Here is a 23161-nt window from a genome sequence, read left to right as displayed (position 1 = left end):
AAATTTGCTATTTATGTTACACAATGTTCCACATCCGTTATTTTTACATAAAATTGATTTCCACTTCTGTTTTACACGTTCAGTAACCGGTGTACTTTATGTCTCATTAGTTCTCTGCATCATTTTCTAAATTAATTTGAAGGCTTCCGGCATCTATTGCTCTGACTTTTCTAACCGTGTAATAGTTTCAGACACAGTTTGTATGAAAACCAAATCCAGAGCGTTTTATTTTGCGTATTTGTTGGCATTCATTCTACAGTACCCCCACCCACTGTACGCTTTTCCACTATACTCAGTACGCTGTTATGCGGATTTCCCACTGAACTGCTCTATCGGGTCCGAAGTCTTCGAGACTTCGAGACTTGTCAGTATTGTTTACGTACAGTGTATAAAGTACTGTAAGTAATATAAAGTAAGTACTGTAACTAGAAAATAAAATGACCTGGGCGGGCTTTAAGCCATTTGGACCAATTTATCTCAATTGGGCTCCACGCCTACGGAGCCCTCGTACCTAAGCACAATGATTTTTATTTTCAGGACCAATCTATGGAAAATTAAACTATTATTTATTTAACGACGCTCACAAGTGCAGAGGTTATATCAGCGTCGCCGATGTGCCGGAATTTTGTCCCGCAGGAGTTTTTACATGCCAGTAAATATACTGACACTTAAATGCCATCGACCTGGGCCGGGATCGAACTCGCAACTTCGAGCACAGAAGGCCAGAGCTACACCGGCTACGCTACCTAGGCCAACCCAATCTATGGATAGGCCTACTATAGGAAAATGCGTAGCAGATCTGCAAATGGCAATGACAGATATGAGGATAGAACAGAAACAAGAATGAGTGAAGTCGCCCTCGGTAGCATAGTTGGTATAGCGCTGGCCTTCTATGCTCGAGGTTGCGGGTTCGATCCCGGCCGAGGTCGATGGCATTTCAGTGTTTAAATGCGACAGGCTCATGTCAGTAGATTTACTGACATGTAAAAGAACTCCTGCGGTTCAAAATTCCAGCACACCGGAGACGCTGATATAACCTCTGCAGTAGCGAGCGTCGTTAAATAAAATATAATTTATTTAAACGAATAAATGAATATCAATAAGTTGTTAATTTAAATGGTTACAGGCTTGTGGAGTGAGATACTGAAGTCATTAAAGTCCACATGCAAATACGTGAGTTTCTCCTTGCAATAGGTTTGGTACTACATTTCCAATTTTCTTTTTCATTGTCCTTAAGGTCTTCCTGACAATCCTAGTGACTGTTGCGTCAGAAGAAAAGTTTTTCTATGCTTAAATGGATCAAAACTTATTTCACACCAAAGAAAACCACAATCCAACAAAGGTATCATTTTGATATATCGTATTATTCAGCAAAATTATAAATAAAGAAAATTACAAACAGACAATAATAATAATAATAATAATAATAATAATAATAATAATAAACTTAATAATAATAATAATAATAATAATAATAATAATAATAATAATAATAATAATAATAATACTTACTGGCTTTTAAGCAAACCGGAGGTTCATTGCCGCCCTCACATAAGCCCGCCATTGGTCCCTATCCTGTGCAAGATTAATTCAGTCTCTACCATCATATCCTACCTCCCTCAAATTCATTTTAATATTATCCTCCCATCTACGTCTCGGGCATTCCAAAGGTATTTCTCCCTCCGGCCTCCCAACTAACACTCTATATGCATTTCTGGATTCGCCCATACGTGCTACATGTCCTGCCCATCTCGAACGTCTGGATTTTATGGTCCTAATTATTTCAGGTGAAGAATACAATGCGTGCAGCTCTGCGTTGTGTAACTTTCTCCATTCTCCTGTAACTTCATCCCTCTTAGCCCCAAATATTTTTCTAAGAATCTTATTCTCAAACACCTTGAATCTCTGTTCCTCTCTCAAAGTGAGAGTCCAAGTTTCACAGCCATACAGAACAACCGGTAATATAACTGTTTTATAAATTCTAACTTTCAGATTTTTTGACAGCAGACTGGATGACAAAAGCTTCTCAACCGAATAATAACAGGCATTTCCCATATTTATTCTGCGTTTAATTTCCTCCCGAATGTCATTTATATTTGTTACTGTTGAATAATAATAATAAAAATAATAGTAATAATAATAATAATAATAATAATAATAAGCTTAACAATAATGTTTGTAAACATAAATCTTGGTGCGAAATTTAAAAAAATCAAACTGTTTCGTAATTCTCCGATATCTTCAGACTAGTAACTAGACATAAGTCTTTGTCAGCGTATCTCTTCGGAATTGGACTTATGCTGTACTTCAACCATGAACTTATCACATACTGAACTGCACGCTCTCAACGTTTCAGAAAATAAAAGTTCTTAATAAAATCGCAGATTTTTATTGGAATACTAGAAAAGTAATGAAGAAAATCAAATGTTACGAGTACTTGAATAAAATTATTTGAGATCAGTAATGCAGCAAGAAGGTTTCAACAGTTTCATAATTTCATTCTGTCCATTGGATATGAAAATCACCTGGAGCTTGTTGAACTTAGACAAAATCCTAAGGGCCGTATTCATAGACATTCTTAGAGCGGGCTTCCGGTGGATGATCAGCGAACTAACGTTTTTCGTATTCATAAACCAGTGTTAGCGATATGATATGATATGAATCCTGTACAGGTAACCAGTCGATAGCCAGGGATAGTTTAGCACGCTCGTAGCGCGGGCTAGCGAAATGTCTATGAATAGCACCCTAAAAGTCTTTGTAGGGTAAAAATCAAGAAAGATAATTTTTCCACGTTAAAACCCTAATCGCGCGCGCGCGCACGCACACATACACACACACACACACACACGCACACACGCACACACGCACGCACGCACACACGCACGCACGCACACACGCACGCACACACACACACACACAAAGACCGAAGTGCTGAAGACACTACGAGAAGAGAGCATGAGGAGTTGGGAACGAGAATGGCGAGCTACAAACAACGGAGCAGAAACAAAGAAGTACTTTCCAAGCATCGCAGAGGGACTACTTACGAAAATCCAATTACATCGGGACTCACGACCATGTTCACAGGACACGGAAAAATAAGGGCCTACTTCTATAGATTCCAGATAACACCAGATGCAACTTGCCCCTGCAAAGATGGATATCAAACCGTCGACCATCTTCTGTTCGAATGCTCCAAATACAACATGGAAAGGCAAACACTGCGGAGAAACATAATAACCAAGGGAGGAATTTGGCCACCAGATAGAAGAGACCTAACAAAAAGATTCTTAAAAGACTTTTGCAAATTTGTGAATTCAATTGACTTTACAAAAAAATTAAAGTAGAATAGAACACAGAGTAGTAATAAGCATATATCTGTACATAGTGTAAATACATAAACGTAGATTTTGGTAAGACAGAATAGGATTTATTAAGAAGTAAAAGCCAAATTGTACAAAACACAACATTACTAAACTCAGGCATTCCATACAAATAGCGCCATAATACAAGCTTATATTGTAATTAGTCAACAATCAGGTATAGGCCTATGGTAGCTTATCAATCATCAACTTAACACAACTGGAATTCAACTTAATATGCATAGACAATATAGATGTAGTACTATTACAAACTGTAATGGAATATGTTTTTTAATTACGTTTCTAAAACACACACACACGTTTGTGATCGGAGATTAAAGGCTCTAATACTAATAGGCTATGTATTTCCAGGCTTGATCGTCGAGTAATTGAGGATTGAATATGGTAAACGATGAAATTGTCACAATGTCAATTTCTGTTTCTTTGCTTCAAACGATAGTAGGCCTACCTGTGTGCCGTGCTTTGTAGCCTGATAAACGTGGAATGTGCCAGATGCATCCGGTTTAGTCATAATTTTTGTCGTAAGATTTCCCTGATGATGAATAGGCCTATCTCAGTCGAGTGACACCGGGGAACGCTGGAAGTGCCTCTGCTGGGCGTGATGCCGTCTGTAGTTGAAAGGGGCGGCCGGCTTGTTCTTAATTATTTTATTGTGTGATTGATTTTAAAAAATCCAGCTTTTCTTACATTCTTTATCCAAATTTTGTCGTGTTTGGTTTTAAGGGGTTTCTGTTATTTTTTAAAGTAGCCTAATATAGAATTTTTATGTCTAACTTAATACAAAATACAAAATTGTAGACCTAATAAGGTAAAATAAAGATTTCGAAAAGTAAAATAACAATATTTTGTAGAATAGATCTGAGTATGTAGGCCCTAATTCATTGATTCCTAATGCTAATTATTTTTTTCATAACAATCAGCCTATTCATTAGCCTAATCCTACCAATATAGTTACAGTGGGCCTATAAGTTATAGGCTATTAGTTCAGTGCAATAAAATATGTGTTTCTTAATAAAATATGTGCAAATAGTGAACAATGAAAGTGCCAGAATACTGGAAAAATACTGTTTGACAAGATTCCCACACTTTTTGTTTGAGACATTATTGTATACAGCCTATATAATTAGATCTAATAGCCTATCAAGCATAAATGATTGTGATTTGAACTTACACTTCTTCCTGCTAGGAGAGACACGAAATTTTCTATTCCGCCGAATGTGCCGACGTCAGTATTCTGTACGGACATGACTTTCTCAGTAGGCCTAGCGTTTGAGTTATTTATTTATTTAGGCCTATTTATTTATTTAGGCCTATTTATTTATTTAGGCCTATTTATTTATTTATTTATTTATTTAGGCCTATTTATTTATTTATTTGTGGTCCTTATCTTGGTCGTCCTCGTCTTTCACATAGGCTAGGCCTATCCCTTATCGCGATCGTGGCTCTTCTAGTGGTCCTTATCTTGGGCATGTCGTGATCCGTATCTCGTGGTCCATGTCGTGTAAGTAATTATCGTGGTTGTGATCCTTGTGATCCTTATCGGGGTAGGCCAATAAGTTGTGTTATGTATCTTATCGTGATAGCCTCTCTATGATTATCTCGATGCTTGTCATGGACCACGTCATAGGGCTAATCCATATAGTTGTCCTTGTTTTCTTTGTGGTGGTCCTTATCTTGATTCTTTTTTTTTTTTTGACGTGTTCCTTATCATGAGCCTTATATTTGTCATGGTCCTTACCGTGGTCTTGGTAGCTACTTTTCGTAATTTTTAACGTGGTCCATATCGCGATCCTTATTATGGTAGCTACTTATCGTGGTCCATATCTTATGCCTGCGTGAATGAATGACATGTTTATGGTAGAATATTTTTCTTGCGGATATGCTTCCGGAGCTACTTGAAGATGTCCCGATTAATAATCGAAAAAACATGATCTTTCAACACGACGGTTTAAATTGTCGAAATTATTTAAATGTAGTCTACATTTTTCGAATCGTTGGACAGGGAGAGCAAGTTCGTATCTTGGCCGGCACGTTCCCCAGATATAGCTCCAATTGATTTTTGTGTTTGGGGCCATATTAAATTAATTGTTCATGAAACAGCCATCGACACAGCAGAAGAATTAGTTGATAGAAATATTCATACTTTTGACGATCTTCGTAACCGAACACAGTTATTTCGAAGAATTCGTCGTTTAATCACATAGCGTTGTACGTACTTTGTGTGTCAACAATGGCGGTCGCAATTTTGAACAGTTCATCAGTTTGTCAATACCATTTTCTTAATATCTTGTAACTTATTAGATAAAAATGTTACTATGTAACCACAGAAAGTAAATAAAATAACTTTTCAATTTGAGATTCTTTCATTCTTTCCTTCATATCACTATCACTTGAAAACGAAGCATTTCCGGACATTAGGCCTACTTTATTAAGAAAAAACTGTTTAATTTCATGCCCCCTATCACACAATAAATCTAGGAATAGTTATTCTGTTACACTCTGTGTAATATGTATAAATCTTTAAGGTGATCAAATGGTATGAGTGAGTTTTTAATAACGCTCTTCAATTATATTATATTAAATTAATTTTCCATTTATATTTATATGAAGAAGGTAAGTCTACTTTGATGGAAATTTAGCTTGTATACGTCCACGTATGAACGACTGAAGGAAGGAAAGAAGGAGTTAATAGTGTCATACGAATCTTCGGATGAAATGGATGGATTCTTCATTCATCATAAAGCAGAAATTATATTATGCCAATAACTGAATTTGTCCCGCGCCGTAGCGTCGTGGTCTAAGGCATCCTGCCTAGGACTCGCGATACGGAATGCGCGCTGGTTCGAGTCCTCATGGGGGAAGAAATTCTCATAAAATTTCGGTCAGTATATGGGACCGGTACCCACTCAGCATCGTGATGTACTTGGGAAGCTACGATAGGCCTACGTAGCGAAACTCGGTTACGAAAGCCAGCTATAGCTCACATTTTAATTATAGGCTAATGTAGCCTAGATATCAGGCAACATGGTCCAACATGTAACATCGCCTGTCTCCGAATTGTAACGGAGATACCCGCTACTTTTGCAGCGCAACTTTTATACTGCAGCTGCAAAAGTTGCGTGTCGTGTTCACACGTAAGCCAAAAGTAGCGCGCTGCACACTACTTTTCGTGCTGCGCAACCCGAGTGCTGCAAAAGTTGCAACTGGAGGTTACGAGTCTGTTCACACACAAGGCGCTACTTTTGCAGCCTCAGTCATGCTGCAGGTTTCCATCTCCGTGTTGACTTTTCAATATACATTTTGTGGTTATGTTAGCATTATTAGGAAACTCATGCGAAAGCTTCCTTATCTATTATTTGCTTTTCTATATTAACTAGTATTCAGAAATTGGCATTATTTTTACTATAGACCTAAAGCTTTTAAAAACGCCTATAGGCTATACTTAAATGATAATCAACAGCATATTCACGTAATCAATGTTGGCAACCCTCCTGTTTGAAACCACGATACGGAAAATTAAAAAAAAAATTAATTATATCGTCAGCAAATATGCTTAGACTGTGTTGTGTATTTAATAACTGTTACAAATAATTTATTTTCATCACATCTAACATTAAAATAGGCCTATATCCAAACAATTAAAGTATGATTGGCACATTTGGGTGGCAACACTGGTTACTACCGCAGCAAAAGTTTCAACAAAATCGATATCAAAAATGCTGCGGCTGCAACCCTGAGAACCCTGTTCACACGTCGCTACTTCTAAGCTGCGCGCAGCATGGAAAAGTAGCGGGCAGCAGGTTCGGCAGCCGCTACTTTTCGAGATGCACTGTTGTTCACACGTCGCAGTACGAGAGTTGCGCAGTTTTTGTACTGCAGCGCTGCAAAAGTAGCGACGTGTGACCGTACTTTAGTTTCTAGAGAGCGGCCACTTTTTCTTTTGTAGCTGTAGACCTACATCCCGCTTGTGTTTGTTTACTTCCTAACCAGAACACCGAGAGTTATATAGCCTACAGTAAATGCATTCCGACACGTTGTGCAACATTGTGTTTTCAGAGGTTTAATCCTGCTGCCAGAGCGAATGTTTGTAGATTCTGAAACAGTCATACGCCTACATTCTGTGGTCCAAATAATTTCGCAGTCAATTAACGTAAGAAGTTTTGTTTCCATCTCGGACAAAATTTGTGGCAGAAAATGCAGTCTTTAGGATTGTCAAACACTGATAAATTTAATTCATAGAGTTTCAAGTAACTAAAAATATTTTTTGTACTACAGTTTTTACCTCCTGATGTCGAAAACTGTTTCGTCGACGACTTCATGTCGATCCTATCAGCTGGTAATGAAAAAATTGAAGAGTTCACAGATTATGAGTTCGAAACATAGGCTACATTGCTCCCTGATCCTATGTGGTGTGAATTTTCTGCCTCATCAAACAGAACTACCAATGCACGTGAATTCTTTCATTCTCGCCTCAATTCCTATTTTATAACGCTCATCCATCAATTTTTAACTTCATTGACGTAGTCTATTGAATAATTTTAAACCCGAAGTTTGCATTTTATGTAGAAGTTCAGGAAAGCAGGCTAAAAATAGAAAGAAAAAGGAACAGTTTATTGCAGAACAAATGACAATGTTGACAACGGGACAAATGAGTACATTTGAATTTGTGAAGTCAGTGTATTTAAATTTATAACATCAAAAATTTTGGGGGGACGATCCAGCCAAACCCCACGCGGTGTTCCCTGGGTAATGCTAATAGGCTGGGACCCAATTAACCTACTAGGCTTTTTTTTTTCGACCCGGCACCAATTTACCGTATTTTCTATGATCGGGACCCAGTTTACATATCCCGGTGCATCAGTGGTGGATTTTAGGCGAGGAAAGCTACGATGCACGCCTTATATATAATACGTCACTTAGCACTGATTAACTTCAGGTCTACTCGTATCGGTTCGATATATAACTGTCTCTACCGGGGACAGTTAAGGGGCAGTCTTCAGTATCCGAGTTGAGCTACCTAAGCCCAGGCCTGTCCTAATCTATCTTGTGATGAAATATTTGTTACTTTGGACTACGACTGATTTTTTCACGTTTTATGTCAGATCGAATATAACGAAATGTAGGGCCTACGTGTGGTGATAAAACCATAATACTTTCTCTTCCAATTTTAGCGATAGAAAATTAATTTTCCTGCAATATTCCAATGACATCGCATGTAGCATGCAATGATCACCTCATCTTATAATTTAGCCACCTTGATTTCTTAAAAATAGAACTCCTTAGTTTAATATTACCTACGTCTAATCAGAGCATAACAATATCACTTATTTACCTACTTACTTACGGCTTTTAAGGAACCCGGAGGTTCATTGTCGCTCTCGCATAAGCCCGCCATCGGTACCTATCCTAAGCAACATTAATCCAGTCTCTACAATAATATCCCACCTCCCTCAAATCCATTTTAATATTATCCTCCCATCCATGTCTCGGCCTCCTCAAAGCTCTTTTTCCCTCCGGTCTCCCAACTAACACTCTATATGCATTTCTGGATTCGCCCATACGTGCTACTGGCCTGCCCTTCTCAAACGTCTAGATTTAATGTTCCTAATTGTGTTGGGTGAAGAATGCAATACGTAAACCTAGTCTAGTTCTGCGTTGTGTAACTTTCGCCATCCTCCTGTAACTTCGTCCCTCCTAGCCCCAAATATTTTCCTAAGCACCTTATTCTCAAACACCATTAACCTCTGTTCCTCTCTCAAAGTGAAAGTCCAAGTTTCACAACCATACAGAACAACCGGTAATATAACTGTTTTATAAATTGTAACTTTCAGCTTTTTTGAGAGCAGACTGGATGGCAAAAGTTTCTCAACCGAATAATAACGCGTATTTTCTCATAATTATTCTGCGTTTAATTTCCTCCCGAGTGTTATTAATAATTTTACTGTTGCTCCAAGATATTTGAATTTTTCCACTTCTTCAAAGGATAAATTTCCAATTGTTATATTTCCATTTCGTACAATTTTCTGGTCACGAGACATAATCATATACTTTGTCTTTTCGGGATTTATTTCCAAACCTACCTCTTTACTTGTTTCAAGTAAAATTCCGTGTTTTCCCTAATCATTTGTGGTTTTTCTCCTAACATAGTCAGTTATCCGCATGGACAAGCAACTGATGTCACCCGTTCAATTCCAAACCCTCTCTGTTATCCTGGACTTTCCTAATGGCATGCTCTACAGCAGTGGTCGCCAGCACTCGCTGAAATGGGTAATGGGTAAGCGGAGCCGTCCCGTGTGACCCGTCGTGCAGCAAGAAGAGTACAAGTACAATATCACCACAGTCTGCTATATACCTACAGTCGCGAAGCTTGAGGTGATTTTTTGCAAATCTCGCGATAAAGCGCTCCAAGCGGTTAGCAACTAGAAACAACAGACTGTCCACGGTCGACTTTGGATTTAGAGTGGACTGAGTCGTATTTCCATCGAGCGCTAGGTCATTGCGTATTTCGCATTGATGCTCCTGAAGAAAAATCCTAACATCTATTTCTTATTTTACTTCTAGATGCAAAAAGTGGTTAATAAACAGCAGGAGGGAAGATCTAATGACAAAGAACGAAGCATATCTTTATAATAATATAAAGTTTTGCTCTCTTCATTTCGAAAACACACAATTTATGAATGAAAACAAAAATAAATTAATCTGGAATGTTGTTCCAACTTTATTTGATGTTTCAAATAAACCTGTTCTGTTATTACCTGCAGCTGAGAAACAAAAGCTTTGCACTAATTCTACGTCTATATCAGCTGATTCCTTGAATAATTGTACATTTTCAGACAACTTAGGCCTACTTTTTTTTTCAAAGGATATGTTTTTAATTATAGCTGTTAATTTTGTTGTTATTTTTATTTGTTACTTTACTAGAGACGTAGAAATAGTAAGTCTGTTACAATAAAATTTATTGATCACGTTTTATTTCCAATTCTGGTGTGATTATTATTGCTTAACCTCATCCCACTTTGTTAACTACGTAAGCCTACACTACAAGTACCGGTACACGTAAGTTACTCCCATTAATTCATATTTCCATTATTGTTATTATATTATTGTTGTAAAGGGAAATGCAAATTAATATTTATTGGTTTCATAGTTCATTATCGCTATAATCTCGAATGAGTGAAGCGATTATAGTAAATTTCAGTTCGTTTTGCACAAACAAAAATAATATTAACCTATTTCTTGCAGGTATCGAGTTTATGGTGGAATTTAATATACTTCATTAAAATAATAAATTAACTTTATGCATTTAATATTTCAATAATGGAAGGAAGGTGTTAATTTTTACAAAAGAACACGACAACGAAAGCGTAACATATTTTGTCATCTGCTAGGAGAGATCTGTGATGATGAGGCGATAATAGCGATCCTAGTGGTGCGCAACTACCCATGTTTGCATTTTTACTACATATTGAGCTTCGCGACTGTATATAGTAGACTGTGATATCACTATGGATTTTAATAAATTTTGAAGGAAACCGAAGTAAAATCACAGTAAGTACCAGGGATGAATCAGCTGATATTCGTCTTTTACTTCAATAAAATTTCCGTAACCTATTCAACTAAATACATTGCATTATTGTGATATACTTCTTTATAATTATATTTGTTGATTGGACTAAATTAACATTAACGAACAAATTACTTTTGTGTACAATGATGGTGAGAACTTTATTTATGAAAGTAGAAATATAATGCAACTTGATCAAGTTATCGTCTTACGATGAAGACTAAATGCCTGGCAGTTATCGCTATCCCAGTAGTTAGAAGTTGCACCACAGAGAGCGAAATAAGACGAATCCAAGTTGTGACGCTGCAAGGTCAACTTTTCCCATAAAAACTAAAAGGCAGGCAGGGAGTTTCGTATGTCAGGAATTATATTGGCATTCTTCTCACATCTGCAGCGTGTTCGGTGTGGTGCGCGGAGTGTTTCATTATTCTGGAATAAATGTGTTTGTAAACATTTAAATTCTGTTAATTATTATCCAGTAGCAATCTGTGATGCGGGTGTCGCCATAAGAGATATTGATTTGTTATGTGCTAGATAACGCAGACTGTTCTATGTGTATTAATATTTGAAAATGGAAGGAACGAAGATTCCGGATCTTAAAAGGTATAATGCAATGTCTTGATCATTATGCTTGAAGATAAAAACTATATTGAGGATGTGAAGTGTTAAAATACAGTGTAAAAATGTTAAGTGTCGTTAGGAAATAGCGATGTGGAGTATTGTTCATGAATATCGTAAATAACAGGCACGTTGCAATTTTAGTACAGCGTTATAGATAGGTACTGCGTCCGAATTTTAGAACCAAGCATTCTAATTCTTTCACATGTAATACATAGCTAGTGGTTTCAGAAAAGCGACGAGTATTTTTTTAATAATATAATTCTTTGTATCATTTATTAACTTTTGTTTAAATTTTTATCTCTGTATTTATACGAAAATAAGATGAGTATTCCAATGTATTGCAATGTTCCAATATTAACGATAGATGTGTACAAGTTTAATGTGTCTTATTATGTGATATATTCTATAAATGTTTTCATAGTTTGTTAGCAATTCGTAACAGTCTTACGTTGTAGGTTGCACTATTCTCTTCACTGTTTACTTGGAAATATGAGATAATATTGGGTAGCGCGGTGTGATGAAATCCAACCGTAATAATGTTCGCGTTCATGCGGTAAACACAGAGTGTGTCATTATTTTAACTGATGATTATTCATGTTATAAGGAAGAAAAGATGTCCTTACAATTTTTTTCTAATTTCAATATTTAACTAATTATTAAAGTTTACAGTAACTTAATAGAAGTTTTACAACGTTGCTGGATGGGAAGGAGGGAGCTTAGAAGCACATAGTACAGTTCTAGCCGATGGAAGGTGGTTTAGAAGTACACAGTACAGCTCAAGCGGGGTGGAGGGGTCCAACAGATGCTCTGTTCTAATGCAGGAGCGACCGTGACAATACTGTTGTTTACATAAAACGAGCAGCAAATACAAACTTTCAATGTCGTTAATAGAACATTATGGTAAATTTACATTTTATGTAACAATATTGCTCCTTTTTTTTATTGTACGTCTAAAAATAAACAATAATAATTTTCTGGACAAAATCACACAAACATTTTTTCCAATGCAACATTTTAATCTCTCCCGCTTCCGTAAATCAGTATCATTTTTAAACAAATTCCTGGTTGCGTGACTTTGGAAATGGGGTAAGCAACTCCTAGTTTCGGAAAATCGTTGAGAAACTGCTACAACGTTCGCCGATTAGGTAACAACGTTCGCCGATTAGGTAACTTTCTTTGAGGAAAACGTTGACGGTATATCTTCTTGCCTTACTTGAATTACGACGACTTTCTCCATAAATTAATAACATATGATATTCCTAAACTGTGAATGACATTGCAAATTGTTTATGGAATATCCTGTACCGAACTGCCATCCGCTCGGCAGTAGAGCTATGGACAGGGAGCTTGAACTCAGCTGACTCGTACGTACGTCTGTGCAGAGTACTGCCTGCTGAACGTTGCCACGTCTCTCACGCTAGAATATTAACAAATTTAAGCATGCATTTTTATCTAATTTCACGAAAACGTAATGGAACAAACAAATATTTATTTAAACTAATATTAACTCTTTGCTAGATATACCTACTGATGTAGCCTATTTATCTTCGTAATTTTACTAAAGATATGCACAGTATAACGCAAATAAAATAAAACAGAAATATTTTTTTCTGGGAAAAATATAAAGTTTTGACCCTATGTTGTATGGACATTTTTTGATCCTGTAAACCAGCGGTCCACAGCGTAGAGCACCCTGGGGCTAGCGTCTCTTACCCGCGGAAAACACAGTGCACCATGGTGCACTCGTAGCTGCTAGCGGGTATGCTCCCTACCGCTTCCTGCTGCACGACGGTGCACACGGGACGGCACCGCTTACCCTTTGCACATTTCAGCGAGTGCTGACGGCTAGTGATGGGTAGTTCGCGAACGATTAGTTCGAATTGAACTAATCGTTCAAGTGAACTAGATGAACTAGTTCGAAATTTTTATGAAAGTCGTTCGCGAACTAGATGAGTCGTATCTGTGGAAGTCGTTCGCGAACTAGATAGAGAAGAAGCAATGCATTGTGGGAAGCCGTTCCCATAACGAGAGGAGTGTTGGGCCGTGTTTCACAACACGCTAATAATGTTACTTCTTTAGACCCATAAAGATACTAAATTCGGTGTTTCATGAACATTATGTACAACTTATAAAATGCGGACACTAATACTGTATTATAGTTCATTACCCAGCGGATTCTGTTTGAGGTTAAGAGCACATGAACATGAGTGGTTCAGTCTGGTTACGTTGTGTTTGTATCCTTCGTAGCCAATATTAAGAAATGGTTTGAGGTTAAGTCTGACAAGCATTAAGCGATACTGCCCCTTTATAAAATTTTATTACAATATCGAATCTGTTATCTGTTTCACTATTTCACGTTGACTATAATGCTCTCCACATTAGGCTACATCCGCAAATACATTATTTACTTGTATTTAATTTATTGAAGTAAATAGTACGATTCAGGATGTAATCATTGCAACACACATTCTTAATTTCTGCACTCAGCATCGCTACCAGTTACGTACATTTTCCTTTAAATGTTAAATGAAATTCTCTTTAAAAGTAAAGTAACTGTAATAGTTTAGATCGATACTGTGTACGAATAATTAGCATGTTCGAACTCTACCACTGCACTAGAGTCCCGAATTCGCAACTCGAAACTTCATGTTGAACACAAGCCAATGAATGGATTTTCATGTCCTAAATTTCATTCGATCTATTTTTCGAATGTAATATCTGTCATATAGAGTATCCTCGCTTCATCGGCGCCGTTAGCTAGTCTATATTATTTTGGGAGGGAGGGGGATATTAGAAACTAAAGTATAATTGAAATCTTTAAGACTACATACAGTTTAAGTGCGCTATTTATTTAAATCAGTACTGTTGATTGCGTAATACAACATATGTTATTAAACACATGTAAACAGATTAATAATAAAAATTAATATTAATAGTAATAATTATAATAATAAACAATTAGACCAAATATGGGGGGACACGCTCTCTTTGTGCCCCTATTGATAACGGCGCCCCGGCGCATGATAGATGTGATAAAGGAGCATATTTTTAAGATGCTTTTAATGAGACACTCCATCTGTTCCTCTGCTGACAATAAAATTTTGTTCAATTGTATGTTATTTTTTGTGCGGTCTCCCAAATGTGTATGTCTGAAGAGAGATTTTTATTTTATTTTCTGCTTTTATTATTATTATTATTATTATTGTTATTATTATTATTGTTATTATTATTATTATTATTATTATTATTATTATCATTATTATTATTATTAAGGAATTTGAGAGTTGGGTTTAGATTATACAGTTTACAGTTCTATAATATTTCTTTTCTTTCAAGCTTTCATTTTACCGTAGTTTTAATCATACAATCAACGTTTGCAACGTTGATACTGCATTGCTGTTACTTTCTCTCAAAAAAGAAATGTTGTGATAAATAAACACTGACCTACAGTAAGTAATGTAACATCATATTTCCCTAAAATCAGTTATTCTTTAAGAGCAAACAGTTACAGCATAAGTATATATATTTCTCAAAGTTAAAATAATACTGATTTTCTGATTGCATCTTTGCATCAGCTTTCCTCTCCATCTTACGCGAACTAAATGAACTAATCGTACTAAATGTTTAACTGCATCAGCTTCTCTCAAACGAACTAAGCGAACTAAATGATTATATACGTCAGTTTTTCTCAGACGAACTAAATGAACTAAACGAACTAGATGAACTAAGCGAACTAGATTATTGAACTAATCTCACTATCGAACTAGTTCGCCGCGAACGAATTTGTAAATTGAACTGAATTTCCCATCACTACTGACGACCACTGCTGTAAACTGTCCACAACGACTGTGAAAAGGACAGGACTTATACCCCTTACACTCTGTATTGATATTTTAGAACCAAGCATTCTAATTCTTCTCTTCACTGTTTACGTGGAAATAGCCTATGAGATAATATTGGGTAGCGCGATATTATGAAACAACCATATTAATGTTCGCGTGCAGTATATATATACATGACACATTACACACAGGCTCGATTGACATAGACTAACAAAATCGCAAAGCAAGGAGTAGAACTCTTCTAAAAAAACCGACTAAACGTGAAGACTTCATATGACGAATGTAATGCAGATACGCGGAAAGTTTTTAAATCATAATTGTTGTTTTTGTATAATAATGCTCGACGTTGCCTACAATTTGACAGCGAAAGGTTAATATCGAACAGCAGCAAAACTTGCTTTCATGATTATCTTTTTAAAATACTTCCTCATAATATTGTCGTGAGATTTCTTATGATTAGGAGTTTATATCCCGTAGTGCTCATCTGCCCTGAACCTTGGGGAAGTTAGAGGTGGTGTTTAGAGGGGTGTGAGGCTAACTTCGGAGCAAGCGGCTGGCTAACGGTACTTTTGGTGTGAATGCACTCTGCTTAATCCCCTTTCTACTTTCTTCAAAAAAATATTTCTCTCTTTCCAGTTGTACTTGGAAGACGGAAGTGAACGTTTGCTTAATAGAATTGCTGCTGTAAATATATATTCAAAGTTAAGACGTAGCAATATAACTTTCGTGTATAGTGTTTGCGTAGCTATATATATATATATATATATATATATATATATAGACTAAGTGTATATAGTAGAATGATTTCGTGCGTTTGTGTGTATATATAGAGACTAAGTATATATAACAACTCTTATAGAATAATTCCCTGCGATAGACAAAGTGTAGCTATATAGTAATTCTTACAGAATAATTTCGTACGTAGTGTTCGTGTGTATATAGAGACTGAGTGCATTTCTAAGCTGACCTGTACATAGCAACTACATTTATTAACTTAAACTTGAGTGTGCCTCATCATGCCGCCTCCTAAGAAAAAGAAAGTAATTCATTCCCAAGCACGTGAAATAATAGAGAAAGTGATAGAAACGTGTGATAACGAAGCCAAGAACAAGAGTCTGACGCATTTGGTTGCTCAGGCCACTAAACACGCGGCATATTACACTGGTGTGTCTGAATTTGCGGCAAAACACATTAGAAAAGAAAATTTGGAAAGAAACCGAGATCGCCCCAATGAAGTTCTCTCGACTCCTGGAAAAAAACGACCAACTCGGCCACAGCATACGCGTGTTGATGTGTGTTATTAAAAATACTATCCACGACTTTTATATTCAAGAAAAGAAAGTGCCAACTGTGAGCAAGCTCTTGCCTGCAATTAGAAATAAAATTAATTTTCCATGGAGTAGGGTCACTAAACAGACTGTTGAACATGGTGAACTACAAATGGAAAAAATTCTAGTTGAAAGGGCTTATATTGTTGCTTGGCGACATAATTATTTGAGGAAAATGGAAGAATTCCGTAATCAAGGGAGAGAAATTGTATATCTCGACGAGACTAGGATGGACAGCAACCTAACTTTTGAGAAATGTTGGCAACATTCTGATGAGTTCGGCCTACAGGCAAACCATAGTGCAGGAAACAGACTGATCGTCCTACATGCGGGTAGCAAAAATGGTTCCTTGAGAAACGCAGAACTCGTTTATAAAGCTGGTTCTGCGAGCGGGGATTACCACGGGCAGATGAACCAGGTAAATTTCGAGAAATGGGTTGATGAGAAATTAATTCCCAATCTTCCGCCAAGGTCAGTCGTGGTCATGGACAATGCCCCCTATCACTCCGTTCAGGTTGGTAAGGCTCCAAATAAGTACGCGCCAAACAGAGACATGATAGAGTGGCTGAGAAGAAAAGGAATTGAAGTCAGTGAAAAAATTCACAAAGTCGACCTTTTCTCCTTAATCGAGAAACACAGGTCTCAAGAAAAGACTTTTAGGGTTGACCGAAGGCTGGTGGAGTTCGGACACAACGTACTGAGACTTCCTCCTTATATGTGTGACTTATCCCCGATCGAATTAGCATGTAAAAAGATGAAACACAAAGAGAGAGAAAATAACGTGACAGGAGATTTATCTTTGCAAAGATTAAAGGAACTTACAGAAATGGCTTTATCGTCAATAACTAAAGAGGACTGGGAGGGTTATTGTTAACATACGTTAAAAGTGGAGAGCCAATACAGATTTCGACATAATACATTGCCTGCAATCTAATTATTTCTTTGGATAGTGACAGTGATAGTGATAGCGATAGTGATGATAGCAGCAGTAGGAGCAGCAGTAATGATGATGATGATGATGATGATGATGATGATGAAAGTGATTCAGAATTGGCTACTCCATTGTAACGCGGAGCAGAATTGGTAAGTCATTGTTTTTATAACGCATGCTACATTGTATTTCTAACTTTCTCTCCATCCACTACTAGTGCGAAACTGCTACCCCAACTCCGCATTCCTGCCAGGGCAGATGAGCTGTGTCATCGACTTCTTAAGTGCACAATACCGGAGCAGGCGTGTGGTAATTGCGTAGAAGACGCCACACAGTGGTCCGAATCGCTTAAAACCCGGACAAGAGTAATAACTTCTTTTCTAGTGCCCAAATTAACTTGAAATTTGGTACACTTATTACTAATAACATGTATCTAACATGTGCAAATTTTAATGTAATTTGGAAATGAATAACTATCCCTCTTGAGGAGTGAGATAATTAGGCGTTCATTAATAAGGGCCAAATTAGATATTTTTATCACAAAACTCGATAAATGCAATAATTATAGTCATGTTATGTACACGATTTCATCAGCAACCCTTAATATAAGGGTTGAAAAGTTACATAAGTTATGTAATCCACAAGTTCAAAATTATATATAACCTGTATAAGTTATAATCGAAATTCAATTAAGGATTGTATTTTTGTGAGTGAGTACATTCTTACATTTAGTAACATAAATAATCCATTAATATTTTCGTAGTTTTGTAGGGGTATCCAAAATGTTACGTACCATTTAATACTACTGGTAATATAACTTGTATGAACTTGCACTCTTGTAAATTTCATATTATTGTGCTAAATTATACTAGAATATCTACATTTTTATACATTTTGTTATGAAGTTTATGGCTAAGCAGAAATAAAGTATGCATTTTGATACTTACAAAGGTGTTGAGCATTTGCATCTGAGAAGTGTGCCTTGGATGCACTGAGTAGTTTCATTGTTGTAAATGCAGACAAGTTGAAATACAGAACTGTTTGAAGGTCGCAATTCAAACACCAATCAATCAATAAATCAATCTTCTTAATGTATCCAGCTGTTTGCTGACAACATAAAGTCCACTATAGTCCACTGTAGTATATTCAGTTGTTGTTTTCATGAGAAATGAGGGGTATTTGATCTTTGTTCATTGTGGATTCCTGTTCCTAGTAGCCAGAGGTGGGGTGTAGTCAATATATACTGCAGGGCTGTGTCTTCTGCAACTGGTACTGATGATTTTAATTTACTTCTTTTGTGGTTTATGGATGGACAGTATAGAAGAATGTGTTCCAGATCTTCATCATGATTATTACACCAAGAGTGAATCGAATTTGAAAAAGGAAGACAAAATATTCTTACATGATAAAGTAAAGAATTTCAAGAGGAACTTAGATCTCCAGCCTGTCACTCGTCCCCGCAAGCTGATGTTTCAAATTCGTCGTCTTCTTCCCCCTTCTCTTCTTCGAATATTACCAAAAGACCAAGCACTTCCGAAGATACATTTAATTTTTATTTTCTTTTGGTGGTTTATTTAAACTTGAAATTAATGGGTCAGAAGTCAACATTAATCTGCTAAAGAGGTCTAAATTGTCGTCTCGTTTTGAAATTCTTCGAATAAAACTTTCTCGAAATGTTGTCACGTCTTAGTTTCTAGACTCAGCGGCATCTTCTAATAATTCTGCAGCCGATAAAGTAACCGAGCTGCCGGCACAATTACAGACCCGTGCAGGCCTACTTGGGTGGTATACAGTAGGCCTATTGACATTTTGAAGAATGTCTGTACTTGCTATCATTGATAACACTTTTCAGAAGAATAAGAAGAAGTAGAAGAAATGTCTGTAAATGGCAACTAAATTTCTTGTTATAATCAGTCTGAATTTTTACGAAGATACGTGGTTTCGTTACGGTGACTAATTTTGTTCTAACGCTGATAATATTGAAGAAAAAACCACATTCTTATTACACTTTCTAGTGACTTTGTGCTATGGCTGTCCAAATTTAATTCAAATTTATTCTCATATTCTTTATGTTGCACAAGAATCTTATTACCCTTTCCTTTAATTTTCTCCTAAATTTCTTCGCAACTAACACGTAAATTCATTTTTACACACTACATTATGCACACATTATACAATGACCTGATACCAACAAAAGTCCTCTGAATGTGGAAAAAATTAAGGGCCTTTGTTGTTTACTTCCAACAAATCACTCCTCAGTCTTTAAGTAATCAAACATAACTCTCGGTAAGTGCGTATGGCTCGACACGTGTAGACGGATCAGGCGCACAGGTATGATTCAGAGGTCATAATTCGCAGAGTTGCAGGGTTTTGCAGATGAAACCTTCAGTGACAAACTTATAAATGCCTACCAAGATATATTACGTAAGTTTCACAGTGTACACTGGTAAACATTTTTTTAAAACACTAAAACAATTTTGTCTTTTGCCCAAAACAAGAACAATAGAAACTTGATTTATTATCAGTACTTAGAAACAAAAAATACTGAAAACTGTAATTGTTCCTAATACATAAGACCGTAACACATTTACAAAAAATATACTTAGCATTTTACTTTTCATAATTAAGGCAGACACAATGTTCAGAAATCACTTATAAAAATGCAGAATTAATCAGGAAAGATTTGTGTCACTTTTGCCCGTAAGTATTGACCAGAACCTTTGAAGTATTCTTCGAAAAACACTTGGTCTTATTAGAATGACTATTGAGGATTATTACTGAGGTAATTTTGTCTTTTTAATATGAAGTTCGAAAAATGACTTTTGTCCGGCTAAGCGATCCGGACCACTGTGCGCCAGCTGTTCACATGTGCCACTTTTGGACTACTCTCAAATATCATAGGCATTATTGTTTTTTTTATTACTGGGTTATTTTACGACGCTGTATCAACATCTCAGTTTATTTAGCATCTGAATGAAATGAAGGTGATAATGCCGGTGAAATGAGTCCGGGGTCCAGGACCGAAAGTTACCCAGCATTTGCTCGTATTGGGTTGAGGGAAAACCTCGGAAAAATCTCAACTAGGTAACTTGCCCCGACCGGGATTCGAACCCGGGCCACCTGGTTTCGCGACCAGAAGCGCTGACCGTTAGTCCACAGGTGTGGACGGCATTATTGTTAACTCTGACAATTTTATCTATGTCTGTTATGCATTATGTTGGTTTTTGACGGTTCAGGAATAATACTGTATAGAAGGGTTATGGCGAAGGTATCTTGGGGGCAGCGGAGGCTTGCCCCAGCTACAAGCCCCCGGCTGTATCCTAAATGCAATGAATATCGTCTTTGCAGGTAGAGGAAGCATATATAGGCCTATGGATAATATGTGTTTTAGTGCTAGATAATGTCATTTTAGTTCTCACCTTGTATCTAATTCACGTCTTCATTCGTACTTTTGAATTGTCGATGTGATGTCTTGTAGTAATAAAACACTATTAACATTAACCTATACGGATATCGTTCGTAAAATTGAAGTAGGTACACTGCTCTCTGTTTACTGTTCATTTCACTCAACGCTGGTTAACTGCGTCGTGTTGAGGGAACGTCTGCTTAAACCCTGTTTCAATGCTCGGAATTAACATCGCTGTTGATGCCATCTAGTGTGGAATTTCTATTACTGAAGGTGTATTTATGTAGGGGATTTAGAGCAGGGTTGGGCAGAATTACGCACTCTGTGCTTGCACCACAGTCTACTATATACAGTCACGAAGCTTGAGTTTTGAGGGTGCTAGAAACAATAGACTGTGACGGTACTATTTTGCATTGCCTGTAATGAGGCGATATTAGCGATCCTAGTGGTGAGCAACTATTTAATGTTTGCATATTTACTACGTATTGAGCTTCGCGACTGTATATACTAGACTGTGCTTGCACGGTGCAGGCCCTACTACGAGAGGAGTGTGCTTATAGAGTGCACGAAAACCGGTTTATTCAAGTTGCGTACGTACTGCATGTTTCAAAAGAAAATGTTATTCTACCAAACTGAATAAGAACACAAAGTAATGAAACACTTCCCTAAACACAAAACAAAACATGTCTGTTGCACATTAATTCATATTACTCACTTTCTCAAGATTTGGAGAAACTGTATTAGCACAAGCTATGCGAAGAACTGCCGTTAAAACCCATCATTTCTTGTTTGAGATTTGTTTAGTTTCGTAATAGAAAATAACTGTTCACATCTGTAAGTGGAACCAAATAAACACAAAGCATTCTCACACAGCTTATGCAGATACTATCAGTCCGCAAGCAATGATGCGCATTTATTTATTTAAAATAACAACACAGTATGTAAAGAAATCGACTCATAAAAAGTATGTTTTTTTATTTTGCATAATGTGATTATGTTTAGTTTTTAGGTCTTCATGTTACCTATTATTTGCAATGTATTAGGTACTGGTAGACTACTTTTTATAATTGATAGCATTCCCTTTATTAATTGAAGAATGACTTATAAATTCAATGTAATTTGGCTACCTTTGCGCATTATATTTTGCGTGGTTACTTATGTCTTGTGGTCTAAAAGTACCGGTAAAATAATTTTCGATTCTCTAAAACTTAACAACAGGTCTATACTGATTATCACATATTTATTTCACTTAAGAATTTGATTATAATAAGAACTTGTGTAATCAAGGTGCATGTATTTACGTCTTGTGATCTAAGAGTAATGTATGTTAATATAATTTTTGATTCTCTGAAACCTAACAATATGCTGATTAATGTAAAATTATGCATTCTATAATGTGTATTGTGTAGGCCTATTTATGGATGTATGAGCATGTTTTCTATCAATTGCTGCGTACGTATTTTCTTTCCTATAATGCTCTGACCCATATCAATGAAACTTTGAATATATTTATTTTGTCCTAATTTTACATTAAACGTCGAAAATGGCCATAATATATCAATTTTAGATCATCACGGCGTTAAATTGTGTGATTTACGTACTGCTATTATGCGTCTGCTCTCCATCATCATGGCGGCAAGCGCAGCGTTCAATTTGTCTCGGTTTCCTTGTTCCGCGCACCCGAGACTGTAGGGACTTGACTTAAACTAATCTGTTGTCAAGCATTTCATATTACTTCCGTTGTGTGAAGTGAAGCCTTCAGTGGAATGAGGGATGGACTTCAGAATCTATTCCAAACTACAAAACTCAAACTTCACTGTCATTCACTTATTCAGTAGGTAATTACTACTGACCCATTTGCTTAGAAAATGAATTAACAGACCTATCGGTAAAGAAGAAATTAAAATGCGTTCCAAACAGTGGCGTGTGGTGATAAATAATCCTGGTGGTGCACAAATATTTATTATTATTATTATTATTATTATTATTATTATTATTATTATTATTATTATTATTATTATTATTATAGGTACTAACTATTACATAACTATTAACATACGCTACGAGTCAAGAAATTGCAGTTAATCAG

The 23161-nt window shown here is 36.5% G+C and overlaps 1 protein-coding gene across 1 annotated transcript in view; it reads right to left on the bottom strand.

The window, feature by feature from the left end:
* Positions 1 to 23161, bottom strand: part of LOC138705100 (conserved oligomeric Golgi complex subunit 4-like) — a 481496-nt gene that overhangs the window by 153824 nt on the left and 304511 nt on the right. The gene's annotated exons all lie outside the window — the stretch shown is intronic.

This window comes from Periplaneta americana, chromosome 1, assembly GCF_040183065.1.
Source record: "Periplaneta americana isolate PAMFEO1 chromosome 1, P.americana_PAMFEO1_priV1, whole genome shotgun sequence".
NCBI lineage: Eukaryota > Metazoa > Arthropoda > Insecta > Blattodea > Blattidae > Periplaneta > Periplaneta americana.
Note: the sequence above shows the minus strand (reverse complement) of the source record. Positions and strands in the feature narration are given on the sequence as shown.